This window comes from Helianthus annuus, chromosome 12 (genome assembly GCF_002127325.2).
Source record: "Helianthus annuus cultivar XRQ/B chromosome 12, HanXRQr2.0-SUNRISE, whole genome shotgun sequence".
NCBI classification, from domain to species: domain Eukaryota; kingdom Viridiplantae; phylum Streptophyta; class Magnoliopsida; order Asterales; family Asteraceae; genus Helianthus; species Helianthus annuus.
The window spans coordinates 102,678,941-102,701,466 of record NC_035444.2 but is presented as its reverse complement, the minus strand read 5'-3'; the positions used below and the strand labels follow the sequence as shown (position 1 = coordinate 102,701,466).

General features: G+C 38.1%; 1 non-coding gene across 1 annotated transcript; it reads left to right on the top strand.

The window, feature by feature from the left end:
- The first annotated feature begins 18,175 nt into the window (after positions 1 to 18,175).
- LOC118485354 lies at positions 18,176 to 18,282 on the top strand. Its single transcript, XR_004875654.1, has one exon. It is a non-coding gene; the product is annotated as a small nucleolar RNA R71 (small nucleolar RNA).
- Positions 18,283 to 22,526: the final 4,244 nt, after the last annotated feature.

Sequence of the window (22,526 nt, the reverse complement as noted above, 5' to 3'; positions counted from 1 at the left end):
TCTGTTCTGTTATCCTATGAAGGTCTGGTTGCTGGTCGGATCGGAAATCCTATGCTCACCAAAGAGGATTACGATCAAATAGATGCCGAAGAGATGGAACTCATGGATATTAAATGGTGTCTTGCTAGTGTTCTTCGACGAGCTGAGAAATTCAAAACCATTACCGGGAGAAATGACTTTCTTGATGCACATGTCTCTACTTTAGGTTTTGATAAATCTAAAGTTACTTGTTTTCGATGCAGGGAGAAAGGCCATTTCAAGCGGGAGTGCAAAGGAAGAGAAGCTAGCGGAGCACAGAATCCATTCGGGAAAGATGATTACTATCGCAAAGCTATCTATCAGCAAGTTGGTCAATCCCAAGAACCACAGACAGCTCACGAAAGAAAAATTGAAGATCCCAAGAGAGCATGTTTGGTAGATTTCAGCTGGAGTAATTACATATCATCTGAAGCTACAGCAGCACACATTATTGATCAAGATGATGAGAAACTACCAGAAGGTTTCAGTTGGGATATGTTTGTGGATGAGAAGGGAGAATTTAAAGCTTTCATTGCCAAGATCGTCCGAGAGCCAGATTTGTTTGCTACTTGGATGAGATCAATTGGAGAGACTGTGAAAAGTGAAGATGAAAAGTCTGTGTCATCTGAAAGTTCAGATAGTACTGATAGACTTTCAGAACATTCTGGGGAAGTTTCAGAAAGTTCAGAAGAAGGATTACAGGGTTCAGATGAAGATTCACAGAGTTCTCATAAAAATGTACAAAATGAAAATGTCCAAGAAAAAGAAGTTGTTTTTGATAAAACACCGTCTGATTATGATGTATCTGATGGTGATTCTGATAAGTCTGTAAAATTTTATCAATCACCAGATCATAGCAGCAGTGATGATGAGGAAGAAAAACACATAAATATTGCAAAAACTCATCTATCTCCTGAAAGTTTTCATTTCTATTTTGCAGAAAGAATGGAGAAACTGAAGGAAAAACGAGCTGCTAAAGAACAACAATCTGAATCTGAAGGTGAGATTCAAAACGCTGAGAATGTTGCTGAAAAGATTACTGAGGTTGTGAAAGAAGAAGAAAAGGTGATTGAAGTAGAAAAAGTGGTTGAAGTTGTTAAAACAATCGAAGTTGAGAAGATTGTTGAAGTCGTCAAGCCGTGTGAAAAGTGCTTGGAAGATTGCAAGAATTGTGCAGCTAAAGACGACATCATAGCTGAGTACGAGAAGAAAAAGGAGCAGTTACTGTTCAATCTTAACTATGTGAAAGAATCATATGATGTTCTGAACAAAACAGTAACTGGTCTTCAAAAGACAAACTCAGAAAGAGAGCAAGCATTGACGATGTTGAATGCAGTTTTAATGACAAAACAAAAAGCAATAAACTTCTACATCGAAGAGAGTGCTAAGTGGAAGCAAGAGTTGGAGACGGAAAAAATCGAGAATGAGAGAATTAGACGCTTATTGCAAAGTTATTCTAGTTCTGATTATCTCATTGATCGTATTTACCCAACTGTTGCAGGTATGGAAGCTTTCAAAGATGAAAAGCTAAAAGACAAGAAAGACTGTGGTAAGAAATCGACTGTTAGTTACAACAAATGTCCGCCTTCGATTTGGGATGGTTATTCACCTAGGAGACCAAATGAGGAGCAATTGGAAAAAGCAGTCAATATAAAGCTTAAAACCGACACAACTGACGTTTTACCAGATAATATTGATGTCACGTATACCTCGTCCGATACTAATCATGAGTCTGAATTAATCAAAAAGGTGGTCGATCAGGTGTTGGATACTGATGAGGAGTCTGAGTCGAAATCTGGGTCTGGAAAGTCAAAGTCGTCAGTCAACAGTCAAAATTCGTCGGATAAACGGTTTTATAGTAAAGAATTTTTATTGTCAAAGGCAGATTTGAATGATGAAACATTCGAAGTTGTGTATACTTTGAATGGTTCGGACAAATTATATTACAATAAAGAGTTCCCAATAATGAGTATTAAAACGGAACTAATAAACAAAACTTTCAAATTAATAGAGATTAATATTCCAGAATTAAAAGTTTTGAAAAGTTTTGAAAAATCTAAAAAATACACGTCTAGAGTTCAGCAACGTTTAAATAAGAAAAAGGGCAACAATCCTGGTTCTGGTTTTCAAAAGAAACCTAACCAGAATCGTAGCTACAAAAAGAAAGGCCTTGGTTTTGTTCCACCAGAAAATGATAAAAATATGAAAAATTCTAAAACAAAATCTGAATTTGTGTCAGGTGGAAGTGCTGAGGAGGAACAGCAGAAACCGTTCTGGAGGCAGTCTAATAAAGAGTTTCTTGCTGAGAGAAAGATGAATGGAGCTGATATATGTTATCAAAGAGAGACTAGAACTTGTTATAGATGCAATGAAGCTGGTCATATTGCATGGAATTGTTCGAATAGTGACAAATCCAAATAGGGAGTTTCTCAGAAGTTGAAAGAGAAAGTTGTTGATGTTGAAACACCAACCAATAGATCAAAAATTTTTGAGAATTCAAAATTTGAGGTTAGTGAGTGTTCAGAAAAGAATTTTTACAAAAAGAAAGGAAAAGACAACCAGGTGTGGGTTGCAAAGAAAGGTGAAGTGAATGTCGGCAATGAATCTGGTTCCACAAAGCCAGAAGAGCCACAGGTTGAGAAGAAGATTTCAGTGAATGATGAGGAGTTTCCATCATTGAAGTTTGAAGAAGTGAAAAAGAAAGTTGGAAAAACTGAGATTTCGAATCAGTTCTACAAAGAAAAGAATGATTTTGATGTCGAGAAAACATTCAACGGGAATGTTAAAAAGATATTTGGAAAATTGTTGAGTGGGAGAGCTAAAGGGGTAAAAGATTTTTACGCAACTAAAAAGGCAACATACAACCCTACGGCTCAAGAGCTGAGGACCATCAAGTCTGAAAAGACTTGGATGGAAGTCTGCTTCCCATGATAGTCGAAGGACTTTGCCGGAGATCCCAAGTTTATATCGTGGATCAGGAATCGGCATCTTTCTAGTGTTTGAAAAGTTTGTTTGTAAGATTTTGAAATGTGTTTAATGTTTGCAGGTTGAAGGACTACGCCGGAGCTTCCAGGTTGGTAAGTGCGAAGCAGGAATCGGCATCCTGATTGGTAAAATGGTGATGTAGACGTAACATTCCTACAAGTGGTAATCTTGATCCTACAAGTGGTATTTGTGGTTATGTTTTAAGATGTTTGTATTTTTACAAGTGGTACAGAAGGTTCTAAAATGCATATGGTAAATCAGGGACATTAAATTGTACTTGATTTACTATTCATGGCAAAAGATAGACAAGATGATGAACCACATCCCCGTTCTTAAAATTGATAAATCTACAAGTGGTTTTTATCAACACAAACTCATTTTCCGGAAAAATCATTTCGATTAAAACAAACTTAAGTGTTTTGAAATCTAAATGAGAAAATGGTTTGTGATAGGGGGAGTTCTGATTGTTTGGGCCGAGTGAATGGCGATTTGATGTGATTCAGTGTCAGTTGTCAAGTTTCTGTACAGTTTGTATTGTTTTTCTATGTTTTTCAAGTGGGTCAAGAGTCTTAGTTTTCAAATTTCCTTTATAATGTGTTTGCATTTTAGGGGGAGTAAGAAATTTCAGAAAATCCAAAAACATTCAAAAATTTGAAAAAGCCAAAAACATGATAAAATTTAAAAATGAGTTTCGTTGTGAACAGAGGAAATGATAGTACATCAGTGGACTATCACAGCACGCTAAAGAAATGTATAGTTAAAATGTGATAAACAATCTTACTGCGAATGTGTCAGTAGATTTTCGCACAATTAGTAAGTTGAAACGAGATATAAACCTAAATTCAAACTTGCTTGATTCGTGGGTAACTATTCTTGAATATATGGGTAACCCCCGAAATCTTGTTTGAAAGGTCCCATATTCTGAGATACTAGGTCTTTATGCTCAGTGATATCTGGGGTATTATCCCGGGACTTCTGTTGTATGGAAGTACTGACCTAGTCCCCAGATAATACTTTCTGCAAATGCTTGAAAAAGCGCTGCCCTCAGCAATCTGATTAAACAATAAAATTGATAGTCATTGCTGTTGTAAAAAAGATCCTCTAAAGGGGACCCACCTAAAGTCGAGCCGTCATCTCTCTGCTGAACGGAAGTTCTGACCTGAGCTCTCACGGTTTCGCGCCTAACCCCTTTACAGATATCATCTGTGGTATACTCACCTGTAAGACTGAATATTTGGGATCTGGATATAGGAGTATATTCAAGTGGAGTGATACACAATTGAGTTTAAGTCTCTAAAAACATTAATATCGTATCTCGAATCAATTGAAATTTTTGTTGAGAATTTAAGAGGACAAACATACTGACAATCTAGGTAAATTGTTTAAAGCTTAAAAATGTATTCAAGCTTAACGGTGTTGGTGATTTGTCTCATAAACTGATATGATCCTCTTACACGAACTCACAAATATATGTTTGTAAATATTTCATTCTTTGCATTTCAGGTTTCTTTATTTCAAAATCCAAAAAGATTTTGTGTGTGTTTTAGCATAAATTTTGAAAAATTCAAAAAGATTTTCGACAGCTGATGTTGGAGAACTGATTTTCAAAATTCCGAGTGCTAAACATGATGAACAGCATTTGAGGGGGAGTGTTTGTGTAAATCTAACTGTTTTCGATAAATCGAATCTTCTTCAAGTGGTTCATCATAGATATTTGAGAGAGAGCCTGAGTTATTGCGATTATATGATTGTTTAGTGGATATGAGAGTCAAATGTTGGTGCATAGTTATTTGAAATGTTTGTGAAAGAAATTTATTTTAGGTGTCTAGGATCAGGTAGCCAGGTTTCGATTCCTGAAGATCTCTGATGGAAGAGAGCCAAGTTTCGATCCTGGAAATCAATTCTGAAAGAATGAGTAGAGTCAGATTCTGATCCTAAAGATCACGTCTATCGTTGATGCTGATGAACTTAAGGAATCAAGAGATCTGATCAAGAGAATTAGAGTGTTTTAAAGCCAGACAACGATCCTGAAGATGTTACTGAAGAACAAAAGAATGCCAGTAAATCGAAAGGGGGAGTCTGAATATTGAAAAAGGAGAAAGCCCAGAGACTGATCTAGATTGAAGATGTGAAGACATAGTTTTGATGACAGGGTGTATTGGCGACTTCATCAACATCTAAAGGGGAGTCTGTTAGTGCACTACATCTGTTGATTTCGTCTAGGTGTCTAGGATCAGGTCTTACATCGTATTGTATAGCATAGGGCACGTAATACGAGAAAACAGGAGTCTGTATAGGTTTTATGAGTGAGGTTCGCTTATAGGGTCTTGAGTTGCAGGTTCGCTTATTTGTCAGGCTGGTCCGCTTATGTGGACTTGACTGGTCCGCTCTTATGGTCATGTGACACATAAGCGGACCCAACTGCCTATATATAGGGTAGGTTGAGCGGTCCTCAGGAGTAGATTGTCGAATTCCACGCCGAAGCTCTGCCGGTGTGAAGATTGAGCTGTAAAACGTTTCAAATCAATAAAACAAGCAGTTAGAAGGAAGAACAAGCTATATCTACTTGCATTTCTTATTATTCCGCATCTGAAACGCTAGAGACAACCTCTGAACGACTCATTCGGGTCAGCAAACGATCATACACCGCACTTTTGCACTTTTTAAGAGATTATCTTAGTTATTGTAGTAGGCCCCTCTTTTGAAGGTGACGTTACCCTCGGCTAAGTAGTCTGAGTCAGCAGGGATACCGTCCTAAGTAGTCGGGTTAAAGTTTTAATAGTCGTTTAACTTATGAGGGGATCAAAGAGTTTGGACCCTCGCCATCCAATACCGGTGGGTATTGAAGGAGGTCCTACTAAATTTGACCCAGGTCCTTTGCAGGATCTATACACTGAACGATGGCAAGACTCTTACCAAACCGTTCTCTTAACCCCCGACCAGGTAGCCAACATATCTCCATATAGACCGTGGAGATATGAATGGTGAAAATATTTTATTTTATATAGACAGTAAAATAATGCCAAGACACCACGGACAAACGATAAGGAAGAATCACCTTCAACATAAGAAACTATTTATTAAAGTCATTAATACATAACCAAATAAAAAGTGCGAAAAGATATAAAAATAAAAAGTATTACACTAAAAACTTGTCTTCACCAAGTGATGTAAGAGACTTAGGCAAACATGGCCTTTGATTGTCAAGAACTCTTACGATCAATCTTGGATCCTGAGACGACTCACACACTCTATGATGGATGATGGGTGATGGTGGAGGATGATGGTGTTGTGATGGTGGTGGGTGGTGGGTGAAGTGTGAGAGAGGTGGTGTGCCAAGGGATGAGTTGCAAGTGATCCAAGCACTCCTATTTATAGGCTGAACAGAAGCTCGGGCACGGCCCCGTGTCCATTGGGCACGGCCCCGTGTCCATCCTCCTCTCTTTCTTCATTAATTGCAGTTTATCTGCATTAGTTGACCACGCCCCTGTGTCCGCTGGGCACGACCCTATGTGCAGAAACGTATCTGTATTATCAAGATTTCCCTAGATTCTGCGAATCTTAGAGTTGACCACGGCCCCGTGTCCGCTGGGCACGCCCCCGTGGTGGGTGATAGAAGCTTCTACAACTTTGTCTTTTCTGCTGACACTTGGGCACGCCCCCGTGCACATTGAGCACGGGGCGTGTTCAGCCTTCTGTTTTCTTGTTTTGCTTGGGAAGATGCTGTCGAGGAGGCCGGGCATGCCACGTTTGTTCCTTTTCTTGTATTTATGTTAGATTTAGCTGTCTGTTTGCTTCTTTTGTTTATTTGAGCTCATTTAATCCTGAAAATACAAAAGGAAACAAAAACATGCTTTTTTCCAACATTAGTACTAAAAAAATGGTTAGTTTTATGCCACAATTGATGTAATTTATATGTTGCATTTTGTGCACATCAAATACCCCCACACTTGAATCGTTGCTTGTCCTTAAGCAAAACTCTTTATAATGTGGCTTTACACTCCCAAATGGAATGGGTAGAAGAGAAGGTTTTTGGGCTTGTTATAGAGTGTCAGGATTTCCAAGATTCTTTATTAAGTTTTATTTTTATTTATTTACAATCCTATTCGTCATGATTTATTAAAAACTTTTCATAAGAGAAATTACTTATTAGGGCATAACATGCCTTTTTAAATTTCCATTTATATACAAGTTCACATACCTCACGGGGGATCACTCAACACTCGGCCGAAGGTGTATTTTTAGTGAATCACTCGAGAGCGGCATGGAACTTACTTCTACCATAAGCTTGCCAAGCAATCAATCCTCCTCCTTTTTAACTATACACCTTTGTAAATATCAAGAGGACTTTTAGGTGAAGGGTTAGGCTTGGGCTAAAGGTGGGTGGTTGGGTTAGTGGTTAGTAAAAGGGCGAAAGGCGTAAAAAGCGTCGGTTTTCATAAGACTCGTTATTTTTCAAAACTTTTTATTTTGATGAAGCATTTCTTTCAAACAAAGTTGTTTTTGATAAACTTGTTTGTTCATTTCTTTGACTTCATCCTCATATATATATATATATATATATATATATATATATATATATATATATATATATATATATATATATATATTTCATAACCAAGTCATAAGAAAAACCTAGCTTTGTTACTAAAATAAAAGGGTTTAAAATGAAAAAGGTTTTAGGTGGGTAAAAAGGGTTTTTGGTTTGGGTTAAGAAATGAAAAGGTTTAGGCTCAAAGGGGTTAACTAGGGGGATTTTGGGTAGGTGAAAAAAAAAGAAAAATAATGGTGTAGAAATAAAAAGGGTTAGTCCTAATGCCTCCATCATTTACTTACTTGGGTTTAAGTTGGTAAGGACCGGGAATGTATCGTCGTGGCAAGTTCTAGAGTTGTAAGAACCAAGCGGCTATTCACACAAGAAACAAAAGATGAGCATTTAGCTTAAAGATATGTATTTGTATGCTCAATAAAGGCTCAAAACTCACTTTTGTGGGAATGGGTTTTTATGTGATCAAGTATATATAATCAAATTTTAACTAAACTTGTCATGCCGTTTCATAATTTTCTTATGTTGGTTCTTTTTATCACGACACTGTTGGTTGTAAATTTGTAAAAATATCACTTTTTAGAACTTGAATTTCCCAAATTAAACCTAGACAAGTAAAAAATGAAATTTTTTTTTTTTTTGAGAAAATTTAGGGTGATTAGCGATTCCAATAAAGTTTTGTGTAAGGCTTGTTAATTAGGACTTGCAAGATTTAATGTTTTAGCATCCCCCCCCCACATTTAAATTACACATTGTCCTCAATGTATCCCAAAAATAAGTTTTTAGGTTGATTGAATGTGTAAAAAGGTGTGAAAAAGCAAAATTTTATGTTACTGGGCGTCTGGACACGGCCTCGTGGTGTCCGGGCACGGCCCCGTGTTCAGATCGCCAGTAACAAAAAGTTGTAAAAAGAAACAGAAGCCTGGACACGGGGGAGTATTCAGTGAGCACGCCCCGTGTCTAGTTACCTGAACTGGGCATTCTCTGCAGACTGTGCAGCACGGGGCCGTGTTGGGCGGGCACGGCCCGTGCTGAACTTGCTGTAATGAATAAAATTTTGTCGGATGGCTCTGTTTTCGTGCATGGGGTGCTGGTGCAAGTTTCCCTTGTTATCCTTCACCATCCCGAGTGTGTTTTATTCCGGATTATTAAAACTAAACTAGAAAACATAAAAATTAATCTAAACTAAACTAAGGATAGTTCCGCGGAATGCCTCCGTGGTGCGCCACGTTTATAAGGGTCCTTGGCTAGACCCAAAGCCTGGTCATATGTTACCCAAGTGGGACGTTTTGCATCCCATGCTACACCGTCAGAGAGCGTCATCCAAGCTTGAGTCGATGACCTTCATGTAGTTGACCGGGTCTTCGTCTTCTACTCTTTTTCCAACCCCAAACTTCAATGCCAGTGTTCCGTCATTCATTTCTACCACTGCTTGCGCTGTGGCTAGAAATGGCCTCCCTAGGATGAGAGGAACTTCGGCGTCTTCTTCCATGTCTAGTATGAAAAAGTCGGCCGGGAAGACGAAATTGTCGACTTTGACCAATAGATTTTCAACGACACCTTGTGGATATTTGACGGATCGGTCGGCAAGTTGTATGCTTATCTTTGTAGGGCTCGTTTTTCCTAGGCCGAGTCGTTTGAACATTGATGCGGGCATGAGGTTTATGCTAGCCCCAAGATCGGCTAGTGCATTGCGAATGGGGGATTCCCCAATTGAGCAAGGAATCGTGAAGCTTCCAGGATTAATCTTCTTTTGCGGGAGTTTGTTGAGTAGTAACGCGGAGCATTCTTCGCCTAAGTTAACTAATTACAATGATTCAATTTTCCTTTTATGAGTGAGGAAGTCCCTCATAAATTTTGAGTATTTAGGCATTTGAGTTAGGACTTCGATAAATGGAATATTAACATGCAATTGTTTTAGTAAATTTTCGAACTTTGCGAATTGCTCATCAGTCTTTTGACGAATTAACCGACCGGGGTATGGAGGAGCCTTAGTAGGCTCTTGAATTGGTGGAGAAGCCTTCTCTTGTTGGGGCGGAGTTGTGCTTCTTTCAGTCGGCGGTGATGGAGCCCCGTTGGAACCCACGGTACGGTTTCTCAATGTTATGAGATGGACTTGTGCTTTTGGGTTGGTTTCGGTATTACTTGGTAACGCACCTTGTGGTCTCTCGGAGAAATTCTGAGCTATTTGATTTAATTGTTTTTCAATGTTTTGTATACTAGCTTGTTGATTTCTAAAATTCGATTCCAATTGTTGAAATCGATTCGAGTTTTTCTTTTCGGTGTTGGAGATGAGGCGAGATACAGTATCTTTAAGCCTTTCTCGTCCACCTTGTTGTTGAGAGAAATTTTGTGACTCGCTTTGAAAGTTTGTTCGTTGGTTTAAATGTTGTTGGTTACTACTATTGTCGGGTTCTCTCCAACCAAGGTTAGAGTGGTTACGCCATCCTTGGTTGTAGGTACCCGTTGGAGGACCCGACGGCCTAGGTCTATTGTCAATGTAGTTTACCGACTCGGTTTGATCATCTACTTCTTTCATACAACTCCAATTTTCATGTGGCCCACCACACCCCTCACAAGCCATAACCGAGACCATTTTTGTCATTTCTAACTTTTTGAATTTTGAAGAAAGGGCCTCGATTTGGGCTTGTAAAGAAGTGCTTTCATCAACCTTATGGGCGCCCGGGGCAATAGATTTATTGCCTCGGGGAGTGTTGTTGGACCGGTTTTGACTCCGAACGATTGCGTAACGACACGTGTGACGTGCGGAATCTGTACACGTGCGTGACCGAACACAAGATCGTACAATTTAACGTGATTCTTATTGATCAGTATAACGATTACAAGCACCGAGAATCACGTTTGAGAACTCTCTCTCTAGACTTTCTCTTTCTAAGCACCAAGCTCCAAGTTCTCAAATGGCCAAAAGTCCTTAACTTAACATCTAAGCTTCCTATTTATAGGCCAAGGGACTTAATAAGATTTCTCATTAATTACATAAATGCCAACTTGCCTTTCTACAAGATATAACAATATAAACACTAAACTTCTTCTGTTTCTGCTACGAACGGTATTGACGGAGGCGATAGACATAAATGCACTAACAGGCTCCCCCTTGGATATTGCCATAGTCAATCTGTAGTCGAACTCGCAGCGACTTGTCTTTCTCTCTCTCTTGAGTCTTCTTGACGATTTAACACGTTTTCATCAACGTAGACTCCCTCTTGCTTAAACAGAATCCCCGTGGATCTGTCTTCAGCTTCTCCCCCTTTCGGTAGACTCTTCAGGCTCCCCCTTTCGTCAAGCTTCCGTGCTTTTGGGATCGAAACCTGGCTTTCCGATTACAAGCTCCTTCAGGATAGTTTCCTGGCACCTTGAATCCACGCTTCCTCTTGCGTTGAGCTCGTCTTCAGACTCCCCCTTAGACTCGGCTGTCGGGATCGTAGTCTGGAAAAACATCTGCAAATCTCAAACATTTATAAGTAACAATGTTTTGAACATTCAATTATCCAGGAATTGTGACCTGGCTCTTTTAAACTTTCTAAATCAAGATCCTGGTTCTAGGATATAATAATATGAGTATATCCAGTAATACTTGATTCACTCCCCCTATCAACAATCTTCATAGATTTGGCAATTTTAGCGAACAGGATTGGAAACTGGCTCTTTTACATATTTTAACTGTATAAGAATCCAAATCCTTCACGGTAAATCATCATGTTTAGCACTTGGAATGTTGAAAATCAGCTCTCCAACATCAGTTGTCGAAAATCTTTTTGGATTTTCAAATATTTATGCTAAAAAACACAATATTTTTGGATTTTCGTTTTTTAACGGAAAGCAGAAAAGAAATATTTACAAACAATATTTTTGTGAGTCTGTGTAAGAGGATCATATCAGTTTTTGAGACACATCATCAACACCGTTGATCTTGATTAATCATTAAACCTTAAACAAATTCACTTCTGATTGTCAGTATTGTTGTCCACTTAAACTTCTACACAAGTTTCAATTGATTCGAGATACGGATTAGTGTTTTAAGAACTAACTTACTCATGTGTTCCACCTCAGAATATACTCCTGTATCAAAATTCCCTAGATTCAGTCTTACAGGTGAGTATACCAATCTGATATCCGTATTCGGTTAGTGCGAGACCTTGAGAGCTCAGGTACGAACTACCGTTCGATCAAAGAGATGAAGGCTCGACTTTCAGTGTGTTCCCTTTAGGGAATCTTTTTCTTCAACTGCTATTGATTCATATCTTTTGATATGTTCTCATTTTTTTTTTTTGCAGAGGGAGAGCTTTGAAAGCGCAATAAAGTATTATACAAGGCCTAGGCCATTGCTTCCGCAAAATCAGAAGGCCAAGTATAATACCCCAGATATCAAACAGTATAAAGACCTAGTATCTCCGAATCAGGCAACCTCTCAAACAAGATTTCGGGGGTTACTCATATATCCGAGAGATGTTCCCCGCGAGATAAGCAAGTTTTGATATTTATGTTTATATCTCGAAAACAATTTACTAACTGTGTGAAGCCTACTGGCACATCATTAGTGAGACTTGTTTAAAATCATTTTAACTTTACATTTCTTTAGCATGTTGTGATAGTCCACTGATGTACTATCATTTCCTCTTTTTCACAACAAGACTCATTTTGAATTTTTCAATGTTTTTAACCTTTTAGATTTTATCATGTTTTTGTATTTTTCAAATTTTCAAAATTTTTAAAAATTTTCTTACTCCCCTTAAAATCAAAATATGTTTCAATTTTGATTTTCCGGGAAAATTTGAAAACAATAGACTGTACAAATAACATGACAAACTGATGAGAACTGCCTCAAATCGTCATCCACTTGGCATAAACAATCAGAACTCCCCCTGACAACAAACTATTTTCCCATTATGATTTCAAAACACTTAAGTTTGTTTTAATCAAAATGGTTTTTCCGGAAAATATAGTTGTGTTTAATTCACACACACGGGGTTCATTCATCACCTTGTTCTTTCATCAACTAGTACGAAAGTTAAATCAAGTACAACTTAATGTCCTTGATTAACCCCTTGTAAGTCGAAATATCACAATTACCAACTTGTGAATTTCTCAAGAAAGATGCCGATTCCTACTCCCCAATTACCAACCTGGGAATTTCGGCAAATCAGGATTTTTAGACAAAGACTGGTGACACCCAAGCCTAATTAACCTTGGGTGCATCCGAGTTCTTTTCCCTCAGTATGTAAGTTCCCTTCTTAGATTCATAAAATTCTTTAACCCCTTTGGCTTTACCATCAGCCATCTTACCAAAAATGTTTTTCACTTTGTCATTGAAAGCCTTTTCGACATCAAATTCTTTCTTTTCAGAATAGAATTGATTTCCAACTTTTTGTTTCAAATTTTCAACCCGCAATGGTGGAAAATTTACATCATCCATTGGCGGTACTGAATTTTTACTTTTGATCTCAACAGATGGTTCCTCTGACTTTGATGAGTCGGATTCATTACCAGAAAGTGGCTCCTTTGCTTCCGAAGAAAAAATTCATTGCCAGATTTATCATCTGATTTCTTAACAACCCAGTTTTGGTTGTTAAGATTCACATTTCTTTTATGAAAACATCTTGAACTTTCACCAACTTCAAATGTAGAATTTTTAAACACTTTGAATTTGTCCGTTGGTGATTTAGCTTTATTAACAACTTTTTCTTTCTTTATTCTCTCTTTTGTCCTCAGATTTGATCTGATGAATTCATTTTGCTTGAATGACCGTTTTTTGTTGAGCAAATCAGTTCATCAGAACTTTTATCTGAATTACCAATTGTACCCGAGGACAAAATCTTTTCAAGATACTCTCTCGCTTTCTTTCTTTTCTTTTATGTGAATTACCAATTGTACCCGAGGACAAAATCTTTTCAAGATACTCTCTCGCTTTCTTTCTTTTCTTTCTCAGTCTCTCTTTCTGCCGTTGTGAAAGTTTCACTTTTTGTTCTTTCTCTTTCTTTTCTTTGGGCTTTTCTTCTACTTTGACTGATTTCTTCATTTGTCCATGAGATTCAGCACTCGATCTTCCCTTTGATCTCATCGGGCAATCTCTAGCAATATGACCATTGATTTGACATTCATAGCATCTTCTCGTCTCGAAACTCTTACTCTGACAGTTAACAGCAATGTGTCCTTCAAAACCACATTTGTAACACACCCTGTTATCATACCTTTCTCCTCTTTCAAACCACACACTCAAATCATAACACTGTTTGGCCTTGTGGTAATCATAACTCCTCTTGTAAGCTTGATTTGACTTTTGAGCACTGTGGTCAAACCTGCACCACTTATTACCAACTTTTTGTTCAAGTGGCACAGGACCTTCGATCTACCATAGGGTAGAATACTACTGAATTATTCTATTGAAGCATAACATTTCATTTCCTGTTGCATTTCTTTGGTTTGGAAGTTCCAGAATGTGAGTTTTGATTTTCAATTTTTTGTGGTTTTTCATAATGATTGGATAATTGAACTGATGATCTTTTATTGTTGTTTTGAAAATTTTTCGAATTTTTAATATTTTGTTTTTGTTCTACATTCTTCTTAACAGGTTTTTGCTTTGAGCATTCACCTATTTCAATAGATTGTAAAACAGTTTCTTTAAATTTTTCTTTTAATTACAAAAATATTTTTCTTTTCTCATTTTCATCATCAGTTTTAACATTACAATCTTCAGTTATGACTTTGTCATAATTTGTGACATTGTCACTTATTGGAATTTCATTGGTAGGTTTTGGACATATCTGATCTAGCAATACTGATGAAGTCACAAAACCTTTCAATTTCTTTTCTAAATCATCAATTTTATTTTTAGCACACTCAACTTCATTTTCAAGATGAGAATTTATTGTCTTTTCATTTTCAATTTTATTTTCATGTAAAACAGATTTTTCATTTTCTAAAACTTTTATTTGACTTTGAAAATCTATTTCTTTTTCTTTCAAAACTTTATTTTCTAATTTTATCCAAACATCTTTATTTTCTGAAATTTTTATTTTGTTTTCAAAATCTTTTTCAACTTTTAATTTTTCATTTTCTAAAATTGTTACTTTATTTTGAAATTCTTTTTCATTTTCTTTTAAATTCTTGTTTTCCAATGTCAAACTCTCCACATCTTTCAAGAGTTTGGCATTGTCTGCTTCAGATTTTTCACATTTTGAGCACACAAGTTCGGATCTTGCAGTTTCATCTTTCTTGGATTCTTCATTCTTTGAAATATCCTCTGTCTTTGTCTTGTATGTTCCTGTAAGAAAAATTTTAACAATATCAAGAGGGTTCAAATTTTCATCTAAAAAGCAACCTCTCTTGAAATCATATTTCATAACAGATCTTGCGTTAAAACATATTCTGATTCTTTTGATTATCTCAAGGATCACATCCAAACTTATATTGTCTAAGTTATTTTCTATTTCTTTTATCAACTCTTTCCTTTTCTTATCAATTTCGCAATTGTGTGTTCTAAGCTCTCTGATGAAATCATTTGGACTAAAATTTGAGAACCTAGAATCCTTTTTCAGTTTAATCAAAAATTCATCCCACTCTGAAGGTAATGCATTTGCAAATTTTGATATCTTTTTAGCATCTGACATTTTTATCCCATACCTTTTCAAATTATCAAGTAATTCATCATACCTCTTTTCCAAGTCCTTAAACTTTTCGTATTTCCTACACAGAAAATATTTAGATCTTATAACCCAAGCATCCTTTTTCTCATCTTCTTTCCTGTAATCCCAATACATATCAAACCATTCATTAATTCTTCCAAGTTTATCGTTTTCCTTTTCGTCAAACATTTTAACCACAATTTCTTTGTTAAATGACTTGGTTCAAAAATTATTTTTAGCTCAAAGTCCACAAAATATCAACTGCTTGGTATTTGCACCTTGTAAATCACCTTAATCACCTGCAAACAAACAAACAAACAAACAAACGTTCAGTTTAAAAATATCAAACAACTTGAATCAGACGGATATCCGATCGAGTGAGTCAACAAAAGTCAACAGTGAAAATAATCACTGTTGTCCGATCGGTTGGAGTTGCTGTCCGATCGGCTAGGAAAGTTGTCCGATCGGCTGGGATTCTTGAAACGGTTGGTTGTCTGTTCGACCTTCTGTTCGATCGGTTGACACTAAACTACAAAACTCTTAGTCAATCGGCTGACTATGTTTTGAAATAGGTGAAAATCCAATCGACCCACTGATCGATCGGCTAGCTTATCAATTGATGGCACAAGATGACAAAAAAATTATGTTGTTCGATCGATCGGTGATTTGGTAAGATTGGACCTTTTGACTTCAATAATGAACCTTGATTTTCCAAATGCAACCTTATCTACATGCAAACTGATGAATTAACAACACTTTATCACTTCACATGTAATTCTGATATAATATGATCTTCACAATATTAATGAATCTGATCATCACATGCACTGACAATTATTACTTTTCACATGGGCTTTCAACTTTAATCAGATCACATGGCCGACAAAAATTATTGTTGTATAAAGTGTGATTGGGCCGATATTTAAAGGTAAAACAATTATTGGACCAAACTCTTTGAGATGTATGCAATTTAGTAATGTCTGACACAATATACTACACTTAATTCAATTCGACCAACAAAAGTGTATCAGAAAAATCACATGGGCCGCTACTAATTGTATCAAATACTTCGCATGAAAATGGCTGACATATGAGATATATTCACATGCAAGCTCACACTTATCACAAATGATCACAAGTTCACCGAATGCAATTAATGTCACAAGAATCACTGATAATGTTGACTTAATGACACGTATTGCCGACCGATCGGTTAGGATGCTAGCCATTCGGCCAGCTGTCCGATTGGTTAGGTCAAACAAAGTCAAAGACTAATGAATTGTAGAGTGATGCAGTGGATCGAACAGATGTTCGATCGGTTAGGAGTCAACAAGTCAACCTTTTTTAAATGTATGGCAGTGGAACGGACAGGTGTTCGATCGGATTGTTGATCGATCGGTCAGCAGTCAACAAGTCAAAGACTTAAATGAAAGATAAAGGATGCTGCCTTGGATTGGATAGTTGATCGATCGAACAGCTGTTCGATCAAGTAACACTAATGTTGTTCGATCGGTTAACTGTTTGATCGGCTAACACTGATGATGTCAGCAACACAATCTTATGAAAACTGATGACATACAGTCAAATCAAACAATCATCTTGAATCACATGCAATCTTAATTTAAATGGCCGACAAATTTTTAACTTCTTTAGATTGTGATTGGACCTCTATAAAGCCTCACATGCAAAATGATAACGAACTGACAATCAATGCATGGGGCGATTAAAATGATAAAGTCACATGATCCATGTGATTGTTCAGAGAACAAAGTAAGTTGATTGGGCCAAAATATGTTGATCAGATCAAATCAAGTGTATCACGAGACTTCTGTTGTTGTTATTTATGAGGTCCGATCACTTGTTAACAGCTGTAATGAAATTCATATATTTACCGTCCATAATTAATGATTCAGTTGACCTGAACAAAAGCTGACAAGGTTAACTATGACCCAATCAGTTGGTGCTGTCCGATGTGCTGGTGCTGACCGATCGGTTGGTGCTGTCCGATCGGCTGGCAAGTCAACAGGTCAACTTACTTAAAATGAATTGAAAGTGTAATGCAATGGAACAAACAGTTGTCCGTTCGGTCAACTGTTCGATCGGATAGCATTCATTATTTTCATAACAGCAACATTCAACATTTTCACAACTTTTTCAGACCAAAAATCTTAGATTTCTCCCAAACGTCTTGGAATTTTGACCTGAAAATTTGTAGGGTTATAGATCAGCTAACTTCGCATAACATATCAAAAAATCAGCTAATTTGGACCGTAAAAACCCTGTCAATTTTGCAAAATTCAGTGTAAAATAGTGAAGAACAAGAAAAATATGAAGAATTTGACAAATCTGGATGATTTTGGCTCTGAATCTGATCAAATCTTGTACGAATCTGTGCGTTTGATCTTCGCAACCCAGAACCTGCTCTGATACCACTTGTTGGACCGGTTTTGACTCCGAACGATTGCGTAACGACACGTGCGACGTGCGGAATCCGTACACGTGCGTGACTGAACACAAGATCGTACAATTTAACGTGATTCTTATTGATCAGTATGACGATTACAAGCACCGAGAATCACGTTTAAGAACTCTCTCTAGACTTTCTCTCTCTAAGCACCAAGCTCCAAGTTCTCAAATGGCTAAAAGTCCTTAACTTAACATCTAAGCTTCCTATTTATAGGCCAAGGGACTTAATGAGATTTCTCATTAATTACATAAATGCCACCTTGCCTTTCTACAAGATATAACAATATAAACACTAAACTTCTTCTGTTTCTGCTACGAACGGTATTGACGGAGGCGATAGACATAAATGCACTAACAAGTGTGCCACTGAAAATTGGTTTGAGCGATTTCCTCAATTTGATTGTATATTTCATTTGGGCAGCGATTACCTAAAAGTCCCCCGGAGCTAGAGTCAAGTGTTTGTCTTGTGTGTGGCAACAATCCATTGTAGAAAGTGGATACTTGTTGCCACACTGCAAGACCGTGATGCGGACACTTTCTTAGTAGCTCCTTGAACCTTTCCCAAATTTCATATAAGGATTCCCCATCCTCTTGTGAATATGTATTAATTTCAGTCGTTAGTTTAGCCGTTTTAGTAGGAGGGAAATACTTATATAGAAACTTTTGGGCTAGTTCATCCCAGGTGTTTACCGAGCCAACTGGGAGGGCATTAAGCGAAGCCTTAGCTCGGTCTTTTAGTGAAAATGGAAACATTCGAATGCGGATGGCGTCGTTTGATGCTCCATTGATCCGAAAGGTATCACATATTTCTAAGAAATTAGTAATATGTAGATGGGGATCTTCGTCCGCAAGCCCATGGAAGGTCGCGGAGTTTTGAAGCATTTGTATCAAATGTGGCCGAAGTTCGAAGTTATTGGCTTCGACATTCGGTGCATTGATAGCGCCGCCTAGATTACCTACGGTGGGGCGTAGGTAATCCATGAGAGTACGTTGGTCCGCCGTTGGAAGTGGGTCCCCCGAAACTTTCTCTTGGTTTTTAGCATTAAGTCTTTTTCTGAGAAAGCGTTCGGATTCTTCTAGAGGTTCTTTTATGTCTCTACTAGAACTGGAGCTCATACACTACGTAGAAAGTTCAGATGTGGTGCCTGGGTTCCAAGTCCTGCAATAAAAACAGAAAAGAACGTTGGTCAGAAGGTTCACCACGGCCCCATGCTCAGATGAACACGGCCCGTGGTCGGAGATACAGTAATTGTTTTCCGGATCCCTGTTACTGGGGAGTTGGACACGGCCCCGTGTTGCACCGACACGGCCCCGTGCTCAGCTCTCTGTAACTCGGAAAATAAAAACTGCCAGTGACAATGCTGGGCACGGCCCGTGCTGAGCTCTGCAGAAGCTGAAAAATTAAGAAAATCCTAAAAAAAAAAGAAAATTAAAAAAAATGATTAGGCCGTTGATTCCTAACTTTCTTAAAATCCTTGTGTCCCTGGCAACGGCGACAAAAACTTGATGCGTGTCGTGTGTTATAGGTTTTATGTGTATATTTTAAGCCCTTTTACACTTTTTAGCCAAGTTTTAAATTTATAAAACACGATATTTACTAACACTAAACACACATATGGGCAAGTGCACCAATCGTGGACGTAGTATAGTGTTGCTAAGATACCGAGGTCGTCCAAGGACACAAGAGCTTTTAGTACCGGTTTATCCTCAACGTCTAATCAAATCAAAAGTTAGAAAAAAGGTTTTTAAACTAGAAAAATAAAACTAACTAAAATGCTGAAAATAAAAATAAAAGTAAAAACAGATAGACAAGATGAATCACTTGGATCCGACTCGTATGTAGTGTAACCTCTGATTATTTCCGCACTTTTGCACTTTTTAAGAGATTATCTTAGTTATTGTTGTAGGCCCCTCTTTTGAAGGTGACGTTACCCTCAACCCAGTAGTTTGAGTCAGCAAGGATATAATCCTAAAGGGTCGGATTATTGAAAGATAATTAATTAAGTTATTAATGCATAATGTGGTAGACTCCTCTTTTGAAGGTGACGTTACCCTCGGCTAAGTAGTCTGAGTCAGCAGGGATACCGTCCTAAGTAGCCGGGTTAAAGTTTTAATAGTCGTTTAACTTATGAGGGGATCAAAGAGTTTGGACCCTCGCCATCCAATACCGGTGGGTATTGAAGGAGGTCCTACTAAATTTGACCCAGGTCCTTTGCAGGATCTATACACTGAACGATGGCAAGACTCTTACCAAACCGTTCTCTTAACCCCCGACCAGGTAGCCAACATATCTCCATATAGACCGTGGAGATATGAATGGTGAAAATCTTTTATTTTATATAGACAGTAAAATAATGCCAAGACACCACAGACAAACGATAAGGAAGAATCACCTTCAACATAAGAAACTATTTATTAAAGTCATTAATACATAACTGATGTGTGTAAAATGCAACATATAAAACACATCAATTAAGGCATAAAACTAACCCTTTTTAAGTACTAATGTTGGGAAAAGAGTGTTTTTGTCTTCCTTTTGTATTTTCAGGATGAAATGAGCTCAAAATCACAAAAGAAGCAAAAAGACCACTAATTCTACCATAAATACAAGAAAAGGAACAAAAGTGGACTGCCCGGACCCTCAACGGCACCTCCCAAGACAAAGACAAGAAAACAGAGCCTGAACACGCCCCGTGTCCAGCGAACACAGGGGCGTGCCCAGGAAGCAGCAGAAAAGACAAACCAGTAGAAGCTTCCATTGCTGGGCACGGGGCCGTGTCCAGCGAGCACGGGGGCGTGTTGAAAGTACAGCAGGCGCATTAATTGTAATTCGCAATTACAATTAATGAAGAGAGAGAGTGTCAGACGGGCACGGGGCCGTGTCCAGCGGACACGGGGCCGTGTCCAGCGTTCTGTCCAGCCTATAAATAGAGGAGCTTGGTTTCATTCTCTCTCATCCCTTGGCACACCACCTCTCTCACACCTCATCCACCACCCACCACCACCATAACACCATCATCCACCACCATCATCCATTGTCCATCGTAGAGTGTGTGAGTCGTCTCGGGATCCAAGATTGATCGTAAGAGTTCTTGACAATCAAGGCCATGTTTGCCTAAGTCTCTTACATCACTTGGTGAAGACAAGTGTTTAGTATAATACTTTTTATTTTTAATCTTTTGCACTTTTTATTTGGTTTTGTATTAATGACTTTAATAACTAGTTACTTATGTTGAAGGTGATCTTTCCTTATCGTTTGTCCGTGGTGTCTTGGCATTATTTTACTCAGTGTTGTAAAAGTCGCTAGGCGGTTCCTAGTCGGCCGACTGGGGAGTTGGGAGTAATCGGAGTACTCGGAGAGTACTCGGGGAGTACGCGGACATGGTAAATATAAATAAAATTAATTGTTATATATTATTTATGTGTTAAAATAAGCATAATTCATGTCAACTGGGTATAATTTAAAATGAAACATGTTTAAAGTTCAAATTTTCTGAATACAAGTCCGACTAGTCTGAGTACAAGGCCGAGTAGTCCGAGTACAAGGCCGAGTAGTCCGAGTACAAGGCCGAGTAGGCCGATTTTGACCGAGTTTGACCGATTAAAAGTCAACAAACCACGTTGACCGCCTAGACCGACTAGGCCGACTAGGCTCCGACTAGGCCGACTAGGCTCCGACTAGGCCGACTAGGCGCCGACTAGGACCGAGTACTCCCGAGGCCGACTAGTTGAGACCGCCTAGGAGGAAGTCGCCAAGGTGGAGGTCCGAGGACCGAGTACTCGCCGAGTACTCGGCCGAGGAATCCGACTTTTGCAACACTGATTTTACTGTCTATATAAAATAAAAGATTTTCACCATTCATATCTCCACGGTCTATATGGAGGTATGTTGGCTACCTGGTCGGGGGTTAAGGGAACGGTTTGGTAAAGGTCTTGCCCTTGTTCAGCGTTTAGAGGTCCTGCTTGGGACCTGGGTCAAATTTAGTAGGATCTCCTTCAATGCCCATAGGTATTGGATGGCGGGGATCCAAACTCTTTGACCCCCTCATAAGCTAACTACTATTAATACTATAACCCGGCTATTTAGGACTGTATCCTTGCTGACTCAGACTACTTAGCCGAGGGTAACGTCACCGCCAAAAGCGGGGCCTACCATAATTTGCATTAATAACTTAATTCATTATCTTTCAATAATCCGACCCTTAAGGATTGTATCCTTGCTGACTCAAACTACTGGGTTGAGGGTAACGTCGCCTTCAAAAGAGGGGCCTACTACAATAACTAAGATAATCTCTTAAACAAGTGCAAAAGTGCAAAAATAATCAAAGGTTATACTAATACACGTGTCGGATCCAAGTGATTCATCTTGTCTATCTGTTTTTATTTTATTTTATTTTTCAGCATTTAGTTAGTTTTTATTTTTCTTAGTTTAAAACATTTTTCTAACTTTTTGATTTGGTTAGACGTTGAGGATAAACCGGTATTAAAAGCTCTTGTGTCCTTGGACGACCTCGGTATCTTACCAACACTATACTACGTCCACGATGGGTGCACTTGCCCATATGTGTGTTTAGTGTTAGTGAATATCGTGTTTTATAAATTTAAAACTTGGTTAAAAGTGTAAAAAGGGCTTAATTATTTATTAAAAACATATACACACTGACACGCATCAAGTTTTTGGCGTCGTTGCCGGGGACACAAGGATTTTAAGAAAGCTTAGAATCGACGGCCTAATCAGTTTTTCAAAACCTTTTCAAAACGCGCGCATTTTTCTGCATTTTAGTTTAGTTTTGCATTTACAGTAGCCTGAACACGGGGCCGTGCTCGCTGAACACGCCCCCGTGCTGCATATTTTAGAATAGATACCC